At 42.2% G+C, this 20,835-nt stretch overlaps 1 protein-coding gene across 2 annotated transcripts in view; it reads right to left on the bottom strand.

The window, feature by feature from the left end:
• Window positions 1-1,651: 1,651 nt before the first annotated feature.
• Window positions 1,652-20,835, bottom strand: part of LOC138891337 (probable WRKY transcription factor 75) — a 61,985-nt gene continuing 42,801 nt past the window's right edge. The window contains exons 3-4 of one of the 2 annotated variants that reach the window (XR_011413147.1): window positions 2,766-2,834; window positions 1,652-1,888 (exon numbers count right to left, since the gene is read on the bottom strand). The gene's annotated coding sequence lies outside the window, so the exon portion shown is untranslated. The remainder of the gene's footprint in view (window positions 1,889-2,765; window positions 2,835-20,835) is intronic. The other variant, XM_070192309.1, reaches the window with a different exon arrangement.

The raw sequence follows: 20,835 nt of genomic DNA, 5'->3' as shown, positions 1-20,835 counted from the left end.
TATACATCATACCATCATGGTCATGTGGTACCTTGTATGGCACTAGTCCATAAATATCGGGTATTATAGCTCGGACCGTATTTTATCCCAAATTGTCAAACTTTGACGAAACTTATTTTTTTTCTATTCACTTACCCTCTCACTTTCACAAATTTACGTATCACTTGTTTGAAATAGCTTAATGTTTATAATCTCAAAATAATCTCATTCCCGAACTTACGTTGATTAGCTTACGATGAAACTTTAACGTACGAAAATACAGAATGTAATATCTCATTTCTGAGCTTATATCAATTTACTTATGGCGTACTTCCACGTACAAAAACATGGGGTGTAATAGAGCTATAGCTGGGGCACGAGTACCACTATATCCTCTCTCTCGAGACCTCTTGGCCTCTCTCTCCTCTCTATCCCAAGTCAGCATGCCCTCTAACCTCCTAGAAATCCCCACTACCTGTTGATACACAATATCCATCTCCAACTCTCGGGCCATGCTCAATCTGATGCTAGGGTTGAGCCCCTCAATAAATCGACGAACCCGCTCTCGAACGGTAGCAACCATGGCTGGTACATGCCTTGCCAAATCACTGAATCGGACTGCATACTCTGACACGGTCATAGAACCCTGGCGCAACTACTCAAACTTGGCGCGCCAAGCATCTCTGAGACTCTGGGAACATACTCTCTCAAAAACATATCTGAGAACTGAGTCCAAGTGAGTGAGGCTGCCTCAGCCGGACTATCCAACTCGTATGTGTGCCACCACTGATAGGGCGCTCCTCTAAGCTAGAACGCAGTGAAAGAAACCCCACTAGTCTCTACACCACCCATAGTAAGGAGAATACGGTGGCACTCCTCAAGAAAACCCTGGGCATCCTCTGATACCAAGCCACTAAAATTAGGAGGGTGGTACTTTTTGTACCTCTCGAGCCTCAGTTGCTCTGCCTCAGAAGCTGCTGCCCTAACCTTGGGCTAAACTGGAGCTACCGGCTATATCGGTATGATCTCTAGATCCTGGTCTACCTGAACCCGCTGCTCTGGGGTACCGGCGACAGGAGTCTGTGCTCTTCCCCCGGCTTGAGATGTGGAAGGAGCAAGTGGTATCAATCCTTCCTAAGCCAAGGTATTGAACATGCTCAGGAACTAGGCTAGAGTATCCTGGAGGGCTGGTGCAGTGACAGGCGTCTCAGGTGCCTGTCCTCCAACTGGAGCTACTGGTGGCTCCTCTGTAGTAGCTCGTGCGGGTGCTCTGGCTGCACCATGTGGACGTCCTCGGCCTCTACCCCATGTCTGGTCATCTGATCCAGCTGTACGTGTCCTCTCCATATATGAGCGAACAGAAAGACAGAAGTTTAGAATCTGAAGTCAAAATCTCGCACGATAAAGAATCAAAGAAGTGAAGCTTTTCTTAATAGTTCTATAGCCTCCCGAAGATAAGTACAAATATCTCTGTACCGATCCGCGAGACTCTACTAATCCTGCTTGTGACTGATAACACCTATGAACCTAGAGCTCTGATAGCAACTTGTCATGGCCCCAATTCACCCTCCGTAGGATGTCGTGATGGCACCTAGTCTCTAAGACTAGGTAAGCCTAACAATTTGCGGAATGTCATAATATAAAGCTGAAGTTAAATTCTCAACACACGAAATAAATATTAAACAGCAAATCAATAATTAAAACTCTCAAAACTCGGTGGAATAAGTCACAAGCTACTAAGAGCAAATACTAAATGTCTCTATACATCAGCGTCTAAGGAGAATAAGGAAAAACAACACAGTAAAGATAGAGGGGGACTCTGAGGTCTGCGGACGCTGGCAGATATACCTTGAAGTCTCCATGTACAGTCCAACTCACTAGTATATGGCTTGGTAGGAAGAACCTGGATCTGCACAAAAAGATGTGTAGAATGTAGTATGAGTACGCCATAACGGTGCCCAGTAAATGCCAAGCCTAACCTCGGTAGAGTAGTGATGAGGTCAGGTCAGGGCCCTACTTGTTTAAAAGAAAAATAAAGCAGAAGATATAATAATATTTTGAAATGACTGCGAATTTAAAACAACGAGAAGTTTCAGAAAATAACAGCACAACAACTCGAGGTAAACAACAGGGGAACTCCCAAGGTACCACCTCGTAGTCCCAAATGTAAATATGCACGACGGGGGGATCTACTGAGGCACCTCCTAGTAGTCCCAAAGTAAATATGCAGTACAGGGGGGATCTCCCAAGGTACCTCCTCGTAGTCCCAAAGTAAATATGCAGTACATGGGGATATCCCGAGTAAACGCCTCGTAGTCCCAAAGTAAATATGCAGTACAGTGGGATCTCCTGAGTAAATGCCTCGTAGTCCCAAAGTAAATATATAGTACATGGGGATCTCTCGAGTAAAAGTCTCTTAGTCCCAAAGTAAATATGCAGTAGATAACCGAAGGAACAACGAATTTACATCATGAAATCTTACGGTTAAATATTTAATTAAAATCAAGGGAAACAGGTAATTCAACTAAGCATGTTTCATAAATTGCGAGTAAGGGTTAAGGCACGTAGACATGTGATACTAGGCTAAACACTATCACTACATATGCTAAGGCAACTGAGTTAAGGAATTTAAAAGAAGACAACTTAGCAAGAACCGAAAATTTCCAATATTAGCCCATCTACGCACTCGTCACCTCGCGTACATGGCGCTCACGTATCACATATGGTTACAACAATACCAAATCCTAAGGGGATTTCCCCCACATAATGTTAGACAAGTCACAAACCTCAAATCTCGCTCAATCAATCGGTAAGAATGCCTTTCTCTCGATTTTCTGACTCCGAATGGCCCAAATCTAGCAAAAAACAATTAAATATCATGAATAAAGCTACAAGAAACTAATTTAAATCATAAATCTACGACTTTAGCAACGAATCGAAAAATCATCCCAAAACGTCGACTCGATCCCACGTCTCGAAATTGGGTAAAGTCATAAAATACGAAAACCCATTCGATAGCAAGTTCACCCATACCAAAATTACCAAAATCCGATACCAAGTCGCCACTCAAATCCTCAAAACAAACTCTTCAAATCCCTAGCCTCAAACTCCCAAATTCCACCTTAAATACACCCTAACTAGGTGGGAAAATCAATGGGGAAACAAGGCTATTGATATAAAATAAGTACAAGAGACTTACCTCCAAAAATCCCTCAAAAATACTCTTAAAAATTGCCAAACCCGAGCTCAAAATATCCAATAATGATAAAAATCACGAACCCTTGCTTTTAAGTGTTCTGTCCAGTATTTTCGCTTTTGTGGTCCAAAATCTACTTTTGTGGTACTGCTTCTGTGGTGAAATCTCCGCATCTGTAGAGTTCACATAAACCCCCAGGTTCCGCACCTGCGCGTAAATCTCCGCATCTGTAGATGCGCTTCTGCTGCCCCTCGTCCGCTTCTGCAGAAGCCTTAGCCTCCCCAGCACCCTCACTCACTTCGCTTCTACGATCACTCTTCCGCAAAAGCGGCTTCGCTTCTGCGGTCTTCCTGTTGCATCTGTGACCATTAGCCATCCTCCTCATCCCCGCATCTACGACTCAAAGCTCACTTATGCGAGACTGCACCTGCGCCCAACCCTTCCACAGGTGCGATGACACCAGAACCAACCCAGCATCAGTTATTCCTCTAAGTCAAAAAATGATCTGTTAACCATACGAAACTCACCCGAGGCCCTGGGGACCTCAACCAAACATACCAACAAGTCCTAAAACATCGTACGAACTTTTTATTTAGTTCACTTATATGATAGACTGATTCTGTGTGCTTGATGGTTTCCGAGAAATTGCAAACAAGAGAAAATTATGAACAAAGAGTGAAAAATTCTTGAATTGGGTCATGGGGTGATGTTAAATATAAAAAAATCAGATTGTAAATGTTTAATTGTTTTGCTTTCATTGTATTCTTAACATTGGAGCATACTTAGGCCGTCAACACTCGGGTAGGAAAATTTTAGGTATTGTCTTTATTTCATTCGAGGTGAGAGGTCAACCCCTTTAGTTTATCTCCTGGGAATGCCCGGAGATTTTTTATATATTTTTATTCGGGGTTTACCCCGTAGTGAATGCAATTGAAGACCTTGACGGACATCGTGGATGAGCATAGTATAGACTTTTAGTATTTTCCTCTTGTTTTATTTTTCTTTTATTTAGTTGGGGACAACCTCGAGCCTCTTGTGTGTTTAGTTTTCTTTCGTGCGTTTTTGCCTCAGTTTGAGTATTCTTTAATGCCAATTAGATCATGTATACAACCGTGACCTTCACGGGACTTGGGGAATGCCTAACACCTTCTCCTCGAGTAAAATGAACCCTCTTACTTAGAATCTTTGGTGCAGTCAGTTTTCGAGTCAAATGTGTTTTGAAGGAAAATTGTTATTTAAAAAAATAAATAAATGGTGACCTGGCACACTGAAACCAAATGCCAGGTGGCGACTCTGAAAAATCCTTTGAAACATAATCTTTTGTCACTTTTCAAATTGAAAAACCCTTTTAAGCTTTAAAAATCACTTTTTATCCATTTTAAAGAGGGTTAAGGTGAAAAAGGAGTGTGACAGCTTTGGCGACTCTGCTGGGGAGTTGCAGGTTCGAGCTGGTACTTGATCTTGTTGGCTTTTTAGAATATTCGATTGAGGTGTTTGTTTTCTTTATTTTCTTTGTTTATTTGGTTTGTTCATTTTATTTCCTATTTTTTATTATTTATTTGTTTATCGCTTTTCCTTATGTGTTTACTGCTTTATATACTGTCATTATTTGCATAACCATGGGTCTTCTTTCTGCAACAAGTCTTCCGGAGTACGTTTGAGCGTACACGGCTTTTTCATGAGTCACCCGTATCTTTAGGGGGTGGCGTGGGAGCGTGGAGTGGGCGGATAGCTAGAGCAGCTGCCATCGACCACGTGTCGCCCCGAATTGCCTTGTCTAGTGAACCCTAAACTTAGGTTAGCCTTTAGGTCATTCTTATTTGCATCATGTCATTTAGACCTAGCAGGGCTCGGTCCTAGGCACCGTGTCCCTTTGTAGGAGATCTATCCAAATTATGTCAAAGTGGGCCCGTGGCCCAGAAAGGTATTTAATCATCCCTATGTGCTACATGCTGCATTCTTTAAGGGTAAAAGGGTCATTCGGTAGACCAATGATGGTTGAGGGCAAATGAGAAAGAAAAGAGGGTGAAGAATAAAAATGAAGCAAGTAGGACCCAATTATATTTTTCTTTTATAACTTTTTCAAGAAAAGACCCAAAAAAAAAATGAATACCTGATTTAGTTCTTTTTCCAAAAAAAGATTAAAAAAATATGTTTTCTCCAAATCAGTTGTTTTTTTTTCAAATTCTCTCCCATATCCAATCTTCACGAACTACGCATACCTGATTCTCTTCTTTCGGGGCGGGATACATAGGCAACCCACATAGGGTCCGGTCTTCCTAGAGAGTCTCAAGCTCTTGGCTTCGGGGGTCGTAGCCAAATCTTGCAGGTCTAGCCACGCTTGGCCATATCGGTCATTTTTGCAAAATAGGATTATTTTCTCAAAGTGGCTTGTTAATCCATGTCTTAGAGTCCTAAGTTCACAACAAGGTATCCTCTCATCTTAAGGTCCATTCCTGCTGAATTTGCATGTCTAGCCACGTTTGGCCACATCGATCATTTTGCAAAATAGGGCTATTTTATCAAAGTGGCTTGTCAATCCATATCTTAGAGTCCTAAGTCCACAACAAGGTATCCTCTCATCTTAAGGTACATTCCAGCTAAATTTGCGTGTCTAACCACTCTTGGCCATATCGATCGTTTTTGTAAAGTGGGGCCATTTTTGCAAAGTAAATTTAAAGACCCTAATTCCTAAGAGGTTGGGGCTACGTAGGCCCTCGTGAGGTGTTTTTCACGTCTTAGAGGTCAGCCTAATTGAGTTATCACTTCCGGTCGCCTTCGACCACGTAGGTCATTTTTCAACAACAGCCTCAGTCATGTCTTGCGTGCGTCAGATAGGAAATGTCAACATCACATAGTATTTGAGTCACTAACTCTATTTGGCCTTATTCTTTTCAACAGGTATGGATCCACTTACCCGGGCTAGAGTGTCAATGGTGGTCAAAGTCCCTAGGAGGCTAGTAAAATGGTGGAACATGTTCACATTACTCGAGGAACATGACCTGATGGATATATTAAGGACTCTTATTTCTTTGATGGACATTACCCCACGTCCCGACCTGGTAGAGGCAATGTTAAAATTTTGGGACCCACAAGAGATGGTATTTAAGTTTGGGGATCTTGAGATGACACCCGCTTTAGCTGAGATAGCGGGGTTGACTCGCCTGCTATATCTAGACATGGAGTTGATTTACACAAGGGCTCATTCAAGCACAAGGTTCCTTAAGATCATAGGGATGGACTTAGATAGTCATATGGGATGTTTAGATCAATCTTGGGTTCCTTTGGACTTTTTGTTTGGGAGGTTTGCTCGTCCGACTGGGTATGAGACTTTCATAGATGAGTTTTCCATATCATATGACTCTTATAAGAAGAGGCGTCCTATGTTATTTGCTATGGCACTGTTGGGTCTTTTAGTATTCCCTTTGGAGGGTAGACACATTAGCACGTGTCTGGGGTCAGTGGCCTTTGCACTTTTCCATAAAGAACACGGTAGTAAAGTCACCCTGGTTTCGACAATTTTAGCAGAAATTTACCGTGTTTTGACCAAGTTTCGAGAAGGTGAGAGGTTCTTTGAGGTCAGCAACTTGTTGTTGCAACTGTGGTTGATAGAGCATCTATATCCCTCCACTCTGTTTGAGAAAGATGTGACTGATCGTTGCTTGAGAAATCGAGTGAAGTGCATCGAGCATAGGATGACGTTCGATAAGTTTGCCTTGCCACTCGGAGTTCAGGCTTGGATTGATTACTTGGGATCTTTGACTGAAGAGAAGATATTGTTGTCATACGTTTGGATTGATTTCGACGTGATCTTAGTAGGGTCCCACGTGCAAGATTTCTTGGTATTGATTGGACTTTGGTGTACTAGACCATATACCCCTGCTAGAGTGATGCGTCAGTTAGGAAGGCGACAAGAGGTCCCCTACATCCCTAATTCTCGTGACTTCATTAGGGAGATTGACACAATGGCTCATAGGGAGGTTGACATTCAGACCTATTGGCGCCATGCAGTGAAGATAGGTAGAGATACTTTAGAAAATACCCACATTTACCTAGGTATACCCATGAGTATTTCATATGGCTACAGTCTAATAAGCGTGGAGTTAGCAGACCATTACCCCGACGTGTTAGAAGAGTATTTGATGAGGAGGCCACTTCCCAGATATTGCTTAGACAGTTGATGGACCGATTTACCCAGGCAGAGGAGGCCCATGCAGCGCAGAAGATCGGGGTTCGAGCTACATTTCAGTCTTTGAGATCACAGTTGGCAGGGTTGGTAGAGAACATGGGACAACATAGTGAGTACCTCACCAGAGTCAGTCTTCCAGATGTAGGCGCACATTCCTTTCTTCTTATTCCTAGCTTCGAGGCGTCCTTGCAGGGTATAATACAGAGTTTAGATTCGACAGGATTGACGGGGCCCTCTGGATCCTCATCAGACCCGTCCCAGCCAGGACCATCACATTCAAGAGCTGCTTGAGGAAGCTTTTTATTTATATGTTTAGGTGTTGTGTTGTCTTTTACTTTCTAGTCTTGTCCGGTAGTATTGAGTCCTTTAGGTGGTGTCAGAGTCTATCGTAGTCTAGTCGAGCTTGTCGAGTCTTTTGTTATCATACTTCCGATTCTGTATTCGAAAACCAAAAAAAATTAAATGAAAAATCAAAAAAGATTTTTTTTTTGTTTAGCTTATTTTGTTCGTCACTTTTCCAGAACTACGCTTGGTCTGATTTAAGTGAAACATGATATGTAGGCAACCTGCATCGGGTTCGATCGAATCATTTTTTTAAAATAAAAAAAAGGAAAAATAAAAAGAAAAGATGAATTGTGGGATGTGAAAAATGAGAGAAAAGGAAAGAATGATAAGCAGAAAGAAAAGAGTGGGAAGGAGATGATGTAAGCCAAGGAGCGTTAAAGAGAAATTAAAAGAGGAAGGTTGGAACGAGCAAATTGGGATGATGCCATATAACCTTGCGACCCTCAAAGTCATTCTAGAACCGTTAATCATTGCTAGGTGCATTGCATGTAATGTGATATTATTATCTGATAAATGCCCTAACGCTAAAATGTTGGCTTTGTTTTGCTCCTCTTTGTTATCTTTATTATTATAAAATAGGAAGGTGGTTAGTTTGTGGCACTCTGGCGAGTCATCCATACAACACTATGTCAAAGCGCAAGGCAGTCATGACTAGCAAAGAATTGAACACATGTGTTGTTGACCCATCGGGAGAGAATGTGGAACCGGAATCTAAGTTGAAAGAAGAGGTCCAAAGGTTGAAATAGTAGATGGCAGAGATGTATCAGGTATGGATCAGGGAGCATCCTCCACCCTCATTCCCCACTAACTACCCAGAAAACCCTACCTCCATCCCACCACTATCGCAAGCCTAGATTCCCACTACTGTTGATATTTCCCCTCAACATGCACCAGGCTTTACCCCTTACCACAACTACCCTAGTACCTCGTCCCAACCTTTTCATGCTTCACCAGCCAAAACAACCTTGTATCCCGGATCCCTATTGTTATACCCCTCACTTTGAGCCTCCCGTTGAAACTGAGAAACCCGCTAAGAATGTGAAGCAAGATGAGATATTCATGAAGGTGAAGAATTTAGAGCAATCTTTAAGGAACATGCAAGGGATAGGAAACCAAGTGAGTGTGTCTTACAAGGACTTGTGCTTGTTCCATGACGTCGAACTGCCTGCCGGGTTCAAGATGCCAAAGTTTGATCTGTATGATGGACATGGAGATCCTGTGGCCCATTTGAGAGGTTATTGCAGTAAGATAAGAGGTGTCGGTGGGAAGGACGAGCTCTTGATGGCCTATTTCAGTCAGAGTTTGAGTGGGACAGCCTTGGAATGGTACACCCGCCGAGATGCTAGCAGGTGGTATACATGGGACGATATGGCTCAGGCCTTTTCCCGGCACTTTTAGTACAATATAGACATTGTCCCAGATCACCTATCACTGACCAAGATAGAAAAGAAGCCTAATGAAAGCTTTAGGGAATACGGGTTCCGATGGATAGAACAAGCTTCCCGGGTCAATCCTCCAATGGAAGAAGACGAGATGGTCGAGTACTTTCTTGAAGCCCTAGAGCCTACTTACTTTGGCCATTTGATCTCTGCCATAGGTAAGCCTTTTAACGATGTGGTAAAGATGAGAGAAATGGTGGAAGAGGGGCTCAAGTCAAGCAAGATCATGAGCTACTCCGCTATAAAAGCAACCACGCAGGCAATCCAGAACGGTACAGGAAGTTTTTTAGGCAAGAAACAGAAGGATGATGTTGCTATGGTTGTTTGTGAACCATGGCGTGGCCCAAGGGGTCTGCCTCACCAGTACACTCAGCCTCAGCCCCAACCTCGAGCCTACACCCAAGATCCATATAATCCATCCTAGCATTATTTCCCACCATAAGACCCTCAATATTCAGTCAGACCACCCCCAATACCATGTTCACCATGCACAATCATATACTCAACCCCCTCCTTACCCGCAATGGCATGCACTAGCTCCACAAAACTCTTATCCCCACCCACAACCCTACCGAAACCCTATTGGTCCGAACTTTCAACCTGGGCCTGAGTATAAAAGAGAAAGGCAACAACGGGAAGAGGCCTTCACCCCTCTGGGAGAGTCCTATGCCAGTTTGTTTCAAATGTTGAGGCAATTGGACTTGTTGAGGCCGATTGAGGCAAAGATATGAAATCCACCCCCAAAGCACCTTGATTATTCTTTGAGGTGCGCATATTATTCTGATGCCCCGGGGCACGATATAGAGTAATGTTGGCATTTGAAAAGAGCAATACAAGAGCTTATTGATACAAATCAAATTGTAGTCCAGAGCCCGAATGCACCAAACATCAACCAAAATCCTTTGTCAGCCCATGCAGAGACACACATGATTGAAATAGTTCATAAGGATGGGGGGTCCGGGAATTTTTCCAAGTCCTTCATGATGATTCGTGGTAGTGAAGGTAATTCGGTTAAGGCTCTAGACTCTACAAAAGCAATTCCCTTGACAGTTGAAGGGGTGACAGAGAAACTAAGCATGCTCAATTTGAAGCTACCTGTATTGGTCGTGAAAGGGCCTTCGAAGGATATTGGGGGAAGTCAGGATAAGCCAAAAGTGGTTGTGCAAGGGATCCCGAGCAAGCCTGTCATAGTTGTGAAAGGGGCTCTTATCACCCCTGTTGTTATTAAGCCAGTGACCCATATTCCAGTGGTTAATACAAAGGTTGTCCTGTGGAATTACAAACAAGTGATAGTGATATATAAAGGGAAAGAAGTGGAGGAAGAAGTCAATGAAATCGGAGGACTAACTCGTTCTGGGAGGTGTTTTACCCCAGAAGAATTGAGGAAGACCAAGCCGTTCAAGGATAGCCAAATGCCAGTAAAGAAGCCGGTCACCGAAGAAGAGGCTGAAGAGTTCCTGAAAAAGATGAAAGTGCAAGACTATTCCATTGTGGATCAATTAAGGAAAACACCGGCTCAGATTTCTCTTTTGTCTTTACTAAATCATTCATATGAACACCGCAAAGCCCTGATGAAGATTTTGAATGAGGCACATGTTCCTGACAAGATATAGTGAATCACTTGGAAAATATTGCTAACAAGATCTTCGAAGCAAATAGGATCACTTTCTCAGATAATGAACTTCCTATGGAGGGTACAGAACACAATCGAGCTCTTTATCTCACGGTGAAGTGCTAGTATTCTGTTGTCTCAAGGGTACTGGTTAATAACGGCTCTAGTGAAAATATTTTCCCTTTGTCTACTTTACAAAAGTTGAAGATTGGCACTAAAAGAATCTACATGAACAGTGCATGTGTTCGAGGCTTTGATGGGGGAGGGAAAGATTTTGTTGGTGATATAACGCTCGAATTGTCGATATGGCCAGTTGAGTTAACTATGGAATTTCAAGTGTTAGATGTGGCAGTCTCTTACAATCTGTTGTTGGGCAGGCCTTGGATACACGTGGCTAAGGCAGTCCCGTCATCTCTGCATCAAATGGTAAAGTTTGAATGGGACAGGCAGGAAATAATTGTGCACGGTGATGAGGACATATCTACTTATAATGACCCGTCTATTCCATTTATTGAAGCTGAAGATGATAAAGGACCTTGGGTTTACCAAACTTTTAAAACAGTGTCTGTTGAGAAAATTCCTGAGGGAGAATGCATTCTAGGTCCGAGGCTACCCTCCGCGTCCGTCATGGTAGAAAATGAAATATTGAAGAATGGTTTTGTGCCGGGTAAAGGTCTGGGTTCAACTCTACAAGGTATTGTGCATCCTGTATGCCCATGTGAAAATTTAGGTACATTTTGTTTGGGATTCACGTCCACAGAGAAGGACGTAAAAAGGGCTAAAAGGCAGAAACATAAGGTATGGTCGCTTCCCAAGATTGTTCCACACATCTCCAAGTCTTTTGTCAAGCCAGGGGTCGCAAAGCGTCCAATATCATCAGTCCCGAAACCTGTAGTCGATGTTGATGAAGAGCTGATCAAGAGGTTCCAGAGTCTATTTGATAAAGTTAATATGGTGGAAATTGGAGAACATTCTAGTAACGCAGATGTGCAACTCGTTGGGTCAAATGTGAAGCTTAGCAATTGGTAAGTTACTCATCTCCCCACCCAGAAGGAGTTTTGGTAATTTGCTTCGTTTTCCTTTTTGTTATCTGGGTTATTCCAGGGTTGTAATCTAGATTTTTATTTTTGCTTGTTTTGATGTTCAGACCCTTCTATCCTTTTATTTTCAATGAAATGCAATATTCCATTTTCCGTTATTCCTAATAGTGCTTCATTTTGTGTTTCTTTTATACAGTTCTTTTTATGCTGGTTCTAATGACATGACATATATGAGGAATTTTCAGCCAAGTCTTAAAAGGCAGTCTAATCTCGAAATAATGATCCAAGAAGTAGAATATGATGAAGAAGCAGAATATGATGAAGAAGCGGCATTTGAGGAAATAAGTAAAGAGCTAAAACATTTTGAAGAGAAACCAAAGCCTAATTTGAATGAAACTGAAGCAATCAATTTAGGAGATTAAGACAATGTCAGGGAGACTAAGATAAGTGTGCATCTGGAAATACAAGTTAAGGAAGAAATAATCAAAATATTGTTTGAGTACAAAGATGTCTTTGCATGGTCATATGACGATATGCCAGGATTAAGTACTGATTTGGTAGTTCATAAATTGCCAACTGATCCTGCATTCCCTCCTGTCAAGCAAAAGTTAAGAAAGTTCAAGACTAATATGAGTGTGAAGATCAAAGAAGAAATCACAAATCAACTTGGGGCAAAGGTCGTTCGGGTCACTCAATATCCCACTTGGTTAGCTAACGTTGTGCCAGTACCAAAGAAAAATGGTAAGACCAGAGTATGTGTTGATTATCGTGATCTTAACAAGGTAATCCCAAAGGATGATTTTCTATTGCCGAACATCCACATTCTGATTGATAATTATGCCAAGCATGAGATCGAGTCTTTTGTGGATTGCTACGCGGGATACCACCAGATCCTGATGGATAAGGAAGACGCAGAAAAGATAGCATTCATCACACCATGGGGGACATATTGCTACCGGGTAATGCCATTTGGTTTGAAGAATACTGGTATAAGGCCCCGTAAAATTATTTTTCCTAAGAACTCGGGTTCCATGATGCCAAAGTAGGCGTAGAGGTTAATAATAGAAGAAATTGCTCGCCGCGGTTCGGACTTTTTGGATTGATCCGTCAACGAGAGGATCGGTCTAGTGGCATACAAACTTGAGCTACCACCCGAGATATCATTAGTGCATCCGGTATTCCATGTGTCCATGTTGAAAAAGGTAGTTGGAGAACCATCAGCTATTGTGCCGGTTGAGACCATTGAGGTTAATGAAGAATTTTCATATGAAGCGATTCCAGTTGCAATTCTAGATAGGCAAGTCCGAAAGTTGAGGAATAAAGAAATTGCCTCCGTGAAAGTGTTATAGCAAAACCAGCAGGTTGAAGAGGCCACGTGGGAGGCCGAGGAAGAGATGAAGAAAACGTATCCTCACTTGTTTGAATAGTTGTGTAATCCTTTCTTTTATGAACCTGTCGCCTAAGAATTTTGTATCACTTGTTCAGTTAATGTAAAGATGCTCTTTTTGATTATATGTTGTTTCAATGAGGCCACGGTTGGTGTGGTTATGAATTATGCTATGTCGTTGGGTTCTATACATGTTTGTAAGATGTGTTTCTGGGGCTCTCTCACAGGTGGATAGACCTAGTTAAAAATGATACTCTGGCGAAATTTTTGAGAATTTAGAGAGTTAGTTAATTCGGGGTTGCTAGTGTAGGATATGTTAACTGAGTTTCACAAGGTGCTAATAATGGACTCTATTCCTCATTCGAGGACGAATGATCTTATGTGGGGGAGGTTGTAAGGCCCAGCAAAAAAAAATTTCCTAAAAACCCGAGTTCAGACTTTTTGGATTGATCAGTGCGCTAGGAGTTGAAGGAAAATGTTGGGAAGAAGTATGCATTTCTGCGGCCATTCTAGGGCCGCAGAACTGCTCTACAGACCGCAGAGTGGGGCAGATTTCTGGGACATTTTGATGCCCAATTTCGCGGCCATTATGCGACGCATAACCGTTTTGCGGGACGCATTCTTGTCGCATATCCCTCCTTGGGATTTTTCGGAGGGAAATTGTGCGGTGCACTATGCGGCCGCAGAACCATTCTGCGGTGTATTATGCGACCGCGGAATAGGTCTGCGGGCCGCATAGTGACTACATACTAGATCAGTTCTTTTCCAATTCTGGCCCCCCATTTTCGCGGTCATTATGCGGACCGCATAACAATTATGCGGTCGCATATACGATCGCAGAAACCCGTTCCAGAGCTTCATTTTTGGGGTTTTTAAACCCAACCCTATTCCGTTAAAACATACCCCATAGACCATTTTGAGCATATTTTCTGATATGTTTAGAGTAAGAGAGAGGGTCCTAGAGGGAGAAGTGATCTTCATCAAATTGTTCTTCAATTCTCACTTAAATCTTGAAGATTATAGAGAGAGGCACCTAGGTCTTCTTCCTAAGAGGTAAGATTCTATCACCCAAACTCTTAATTTAAAAATGTAACTAAAATGGGCCATTAATAAGGTAATTCATGGGGATGGGAGTGCTTACCTTGCTTACATGTATCCTTGTAGTATGTGGGAAGATTGTGAGCTAATAATGGTAGAGAGTGGGTTGGGAAATGATGGAATCTTCCACAAAAGAGCCTTAAAATATTGATGCACACCTAGTGTTTGATAGTATGCTCAAATGAGCTAAAACCATGTTCATCTTCCTAATTTTAGTTCAATTTTGTTATATTGCTAAAATAGATTGAAGTTGCTAATAGTCTGGAACATCTTAGAGTTTTAAGAGGCTCAACTGAGGTATGTTGGCTAAACACCCTTCTTCTTAGAATCGAATCCCACTGTGTTCATGTAATTGGAGTAATTCCTTGATAATAATTGATTTGGCTTTTCCTAATGTGGTTGTGGTAAAGGATGTTTGTTCAATATTTATGCTAAATTCTTCATCATGTCATCTTACCATTTGAAAATATATTCAAAATATGGAATATGTGTAAGGAATGTTAAGACTTCATGTCAAGATTGAAATAAGGTTGTTTTGCCAAATTGTATGAAAGGCCCCTATGTGCCTGAGATTTCCCAAATTGCTCATATCTGAATTAATGTCTTGAATGGGAAGACCTATTGATGATGATAATGATGATGATATTTGAAGGTGGAAAAGGGAACTGGAACTATGAAATACGGCCAAGTGCCAAGAATGACTTTGTAATCGTAATAACTAGTGCCAATGAATTGAAAGTGTATGAAAGAAGTTCAATGTGAGATGATTGGCTGAAGAAGTAATGTCTTAAATGAGATGGCCTAGCCGATCGGGCTGAGATCAGACTCAGTGTAAGAACACGGTGGTATTGTGAATGAAATCATGGAAATGTCTCAAATGAGATAGCCTAGCCGATCGGGCCGTGATCGGATGCCATGCCACACACATGGTGGTATTGTGCCGGAAATTATAATGAAATTGTGGTAATATCTCAAATGAGATGGCCTAGCCGATCGGGCCGAGATCGAACTCCGTGTAAGAATACGGGGGTATTGTGAATTGTGGAATATTGGTGCTAAAGATCACCCAACCTAATAATATGGAAATTGTCTTGAAAACGCACATGATCCTTAACTTGTTGTTTTACTATTATTTGAAGCCCTTATTGAATTCTTGACTGTTCCTCTTGTATTATTATTCATTCTATTGAGTTGGTGCTTAGCTTTACATACTAGTGCTATTCGACAGTGCTAAAGTCCCTTTTGCTGAGGGCACTGCATATTTAAATGGATGCAGGTGGTTACATAGCAGACAGTGTTGATCATAGATACTGCTGCATCCTCTTCTCAGCGGACTCGATGAGCCCCATTTCATTCTGGGGTCATGTGTTATACCTTTTGTTTATATTATGGTCACTTTTTTATGTATAGCCGGGGCCTTATTGCCGGCACCATCTTTACTCTCTTTTTTATCTTTAGAGGCTCCATACATACTATGTGGGTTGTATATGGGTATTGGGAATGTTAAACAAGTTATGTTGTGTTTGATCACTTGTTCCACTTGAACTATAAGAAATGTGTATTTTGAGACTTAAAAGCGCAATGGCTAATGAAATGATTTAGGATTGTATGAATGAGATTCCTACTGTATAATTAATGAAATCATATCTTTTCTTGATCATGGGTTAATTGGGTAGAAAGTATCTAACATGTATGGAATCACGCTCATGCCTACAGTATAATTAATGAAATCATGCTCATGCCTGAGGTTTTAAAGTATCCTAGGATGTCTCGGAGCCGTGTCTAGTAGAGTCCTTCTTATCGGTGTGTTGTCGACCACATCTATAAGTTGAAGGCTACTCGGACATTTAGTAACAATACCCTTCTTTGATATTCTGAATCGTGCGATGAAACTAAATGTGCAACTGTTCCCCTTCTAACTCATGCATTCCTTTAACTTTCAGTATATGGCACCTAAGAAGAGAGCAAGAACTAGCCAAGGAGCCAACGCTGCCTTAGAAGTGGCAGTTGACCCTTTATTTGATGATGCAGGTGAACACTCGAGGGGTGAGGATAATCCACTAACTGCTACACTACCTGATTCCACTACACCAGCCCAGGCCATACCAGTTCCTGCACCTACTGAGGGTGCGACGGTTCCTCCACCTGATATTCCGATTCCACCTCCTGCCCCAGCTTCCGGCTCTGGTATTTTTGATGGGGATCTTAGGGGAGCTATTCAGATGCTGACTCAGATAGTGGCTTCTCAAACCCAAAGGTCGAATGTTGCACCTACATCCTCTAGCCATCAAGGGGATTCTAGTGGTTCCAGGGTGAACAGGTTTCTTCAGTTGGATCCTCCGGTGTTCACGAGTGCTAATCCCGAGGAATACCCACAGGACTTCATTGATGTGATGCATAAGACTCTCCGAGTTATGCACGCTACTGAGATGGACGGAGTGGAGTTGGCCGCCTACCACCTGAAAGGGGTGGCCTATTCTTGGTTTAAGCTGTGGGAGGACTTTCGGGAGGAGGGGAGCCCTCCAGCGAGATGTAGTGAGTTTGCTAGTGCCTTTATAGACCATTTCTTGACTGCCGAGACTAGGGCAGCCCGTGCCGCAGAGTTTGAGAATTTTAAGCAAGGGAGTAGGAGTGTGTGGGAGTATCACATGGAGTTCGCGCGCCTGTCAAAATATGCCATTATCATGTTGCCTACTATGGAGGCTAGAATGCGCCGGTTTGTGCAGGGCCTTAGCCCTTTGGTTATCAATGAGGCCGCTACAGTTGCCTTGAATTCAGACATGAACTATGCGGAAATGGTAGCATTTTCTCAAGCTACAGAGGACCGCAAGTTGAAGAACAGGAGGGAGCGAGAGGGTACCAGCAAGGCTCGGTCCGCGGGCAACTTTGGGGAATCATTTGGTGGGGGGAGATTAGCTTTCAGGGGAGGGTCATCAGGGCCAACCCAGTCTCATGCTCAGTCTTCAGCCAGTACACCGACAGTGTGGCACAGTCAGCAGTAGGGGAGTCGCTTCAGGCCCAATCAAGGTAGCAGGGGACCCCACCATCAAGGCCGATCAGGAGGGAGGCTCCCGCAGCAGCGGAGGCCCCCACGCCCCAGGTGTGGGAAGATGCACTCGGGGATTTACTACATTGACTTACCTATATGTTACGGGTGTGGATCGAGGGGTCATATTCAAATGGAGTGTTGTTCATCCTACCAGGGTGTGGGCAGGGGCACAGCACAGCCATCCAGTTCTGTAGCTGTGACATATTCAGCACCCCCTCCAGCTCGAGGCCCTCCGGCACCAGCAGGGAATGGTGCAGCGAGGGGTGGTGCACAGAGTTCAGGAGGACCCAACCGTTTCTATGCTATGAGTGGTCGCCAGAGTGCAGAGGCTTCTCCAAATGTCGTCACAGGTATATTGTTACACCCCATGTTTTCGTACGTGTAAGTACGCCATAAGTAAATTGATGAAAGCTTGGAAATGAGATGTTACATTTCACATTTTTGTACGTTAAAGTTTCATCGTAAGTTAATCGACGTAAGTTCGGGAATGAGATTATTTTGGGATTATAAGTATTATGCTATTTTAAACAAGTTATGAGTAAGTTCGTTAAGGTAAGAGGGTAAGCAAATCGAAGAAAATAAATTTTGTCGAAGTTTGACATTTTGGGATAAAATACGGCCCGAGCTAAAATACCTGGTATTTATGGACTAGTGCCATATAAGGTACCACATGACCATGATAGCAAGGTGTATAAAGTGTGTTAAAAATGAGTAGCATTTTAAGTAATTTAGAGAATTCTTAATTATGTGGATAATTGGGTAATTATCGGTCAGTGGGAGATTAATAAGATAATCAAGAAGATTAGTAAATAATTATGATTATGGGATAAGGCCTAAAAGGCCCAATACGTGTCAGCCACTATTCAATTAGTGACTCTTGAATTGAATTGCTAGGTGGCACGTTTAGAGGGCCTCTTAGCTAAGACATAAAAGGCTTCTTAAATTCAACAAAAGATATGTAAGATTTTGATTAAAAATTCACAAAATAAGAGATGCTCACCTCTTCCCATCTCATAGTAATGATATCCATAGCAATATACATTTCTTCAGCAAAACAAAATGTTAGTAACGTGAGTTACTTCACAAAAGAGAGTTGCTTAATTTAATCTACGAAGTGACGGATCTCCAGCCAAGAAATTCATAAGAAGTTATACTACGTAATAGCAACGGGATTTGAAATTTTAAGGGAATACGGTACAATATTTCTCAAGAATATCATACGGATTTCCCCTACTTTGATTCGCCACTACGTGTTATCGCAATCAACGGGTGTTAAAGGGATTGTCAAGAGAATCGGCTCAGGTATGTTAAGGCTAAGCCCTTCCTTCATTTTGGCATGATCTCGTAATTACATGTGTTTGATAACGAGGCTTAAAGAGAAGTTCATACTCCCGAATTTATATACATTATCCTAGTCTCATAAATTACAGTATTCTCCTTATCGAGACTTCCTATTTAATTAAGTATTGTCTTCTTCCAGTCAAGAGAACAGAGAGCCTATATATACAGTATTACAGTATTTTCATTACCATCGAGCTATAATCGATGGCCAGGCCCCTATTGGGCAACCTCTGATCTGATGGTAACTTATATACCGAGCCTACTGTGGCGGAGCGCCTATGAGCGAGCCCAGCATGGCCGAGATACATAGCCTAGTATGGCCGAGCACCTATGAGCGAGCCTACTACGGCAGAGCAGTTATATATACCGAGCCCTATAAGGACGGACATCTATTTTACTTACTATATTGAGAGAGTTGAGTAAGTATCAGTAGGTAAGCATATCTTCAGATTATCTTTGACTCCCAGTTACTTTCAGTTATTATATTATCAGTTCAGTTTCAGCTTTCAGTTATTTTGTTGCCTTACATACTCGGTACATTATTTTGTACTGACGTCCCTTTTGCCGGGGACACTGCATTTCATGCATGCAGGTTCAGATAGACAGACGAGTAGACCTCCTTAGTAGGTGTTGCCCGAGTTCAACTTGGTCGGTAAGCTCTGCGTCCTTCGGAGTTGCCGGTCTAGAGTTTTACGTACATCTTATGTATATATATATATGTTATAGATAGGTCGGGGCCCTATTCTGATCATAGTACATCCATCAATTGAGGCTTGTAGACATATCCTGTCAGTTAGTGCAGTATTTTGGGCTTGTAGGCCTTTTATATATACTTTGTTGGTTTACCAGCTGTAGTAGTTATGACGGCCTTGTCGGCCCAGCATTATATTGATGTTTAGTCAGCATTTACAATTGTCTTGCAATGTGGCCCATGGCCAAAGTATGACGTTATATGTTCAGAGTCCCTTAATCGCAAGTTGGTACGCAAGGATAGGTGAGGCACCGCGTGCCGGTCTCGCCCCCCAGGTTCAGGGCGTGACAAAAGTGGTATTAGAGCAGTTGTGTCCTAGGGAGTCTATAAGTCGTGTCTAGGTGAGTCTTGTTTATGGGTGTGTTGTGCACCACACTATAAGCAGGAGGCTACAGGGCATTTAGGACTGTCACTCTTTCTTCTTACTCTAGATCGTGTGGTAATGCTCAGTTGTAAGAACTCAATTTCCTAAACTATATCTTATTCATAATACGACTATGCCTACATCTAGAAAGACGGTTGGTAAAAGATTGCATGTGGCTACGGAAGAGCTGACTTAGAGGAATGAGATTCTATATGATGCTTATGATGAGTAAATGTGAGTTCTTCAGCAGATTATGTGTGTACTAAAAGGTGTAAGCTTCTTGATAAGAAGCTCTAAGGCATGAATTTCTATCCACCCATGTGGTAAAAAGCAACGAGAGAATCAAAAGGTACAAGTTTCAACAAGTACAAGAAGCGAGGTGAAAAAGGGTACGAGGTACCCAGTTAGTAAGGATGAACATTATCTACAATTCGGGAAGAGAGATATAAGCATTTTGAGTTATCTTCAACAGCAACAGATGTATGTACAATAGGCCATATCCATCTCAGTCATGCCCTATGGGAGAAAACGGATATGGTTTAAGAGAAGGACAGGATATCAGGATACGGCTGGGGTTAGAGTAACCCAAAATGATGGATGGATTGTTTGAGTTAGTTGGCATTTCCGAAGGATATTACAAAGGTGCTAATAGACCTCCTTGTGAGACACCCATATGGTGCACTCTAGAATATTACAATTAGATGTGAATACTAGAATGATCAAAAAATTCAGAAGACAGGCACCGAAAGCCTGGAAGGGATAAATATTACCTTAGTATGGCTCTCGTCCCTAGTAGAGCGAGAACGTTGAGCAAACCGAAGAGCCAATGAATGAAGCAAGGGGAGTTAAAGGCAAAAGAATGTCTTGTTGAAGTTTTCAAAAGAAAGGGATAGGCAGAAATATTAGCAAGGAAATAAGAAGAGAGATAAGGAAGCATTATGAGTAAGATGTGATACATAGATGACAACGGTAGATCAAAACGATGATAGTATTATAAAGTCTATAGTCAAGTGAAGGAAAAGACGAGAGGTGACAGGCCTTGAGA

This window comes from Nicotiana tomentosiformis, chromosome 12 (assembly GCF_000390325.3).
Source record: "Nicotiana tomentosiformis chromosome 12, ASM39032v3, whole genome shotgun sequence".
In the NCBI taxonomy this organism is placed as follows: Eukaryota; Viridiplantae; Streptophyta; class Magnoliopsida; order Solanales; family Solanaceae; genus Nicotiana; species Nicotiana tomentosiformis.
The sequence above is the reverse complement of the archived record's forward strand: the minus strand, read 5'-3'. Positions and strand labels throughout refer to the sequence as shown.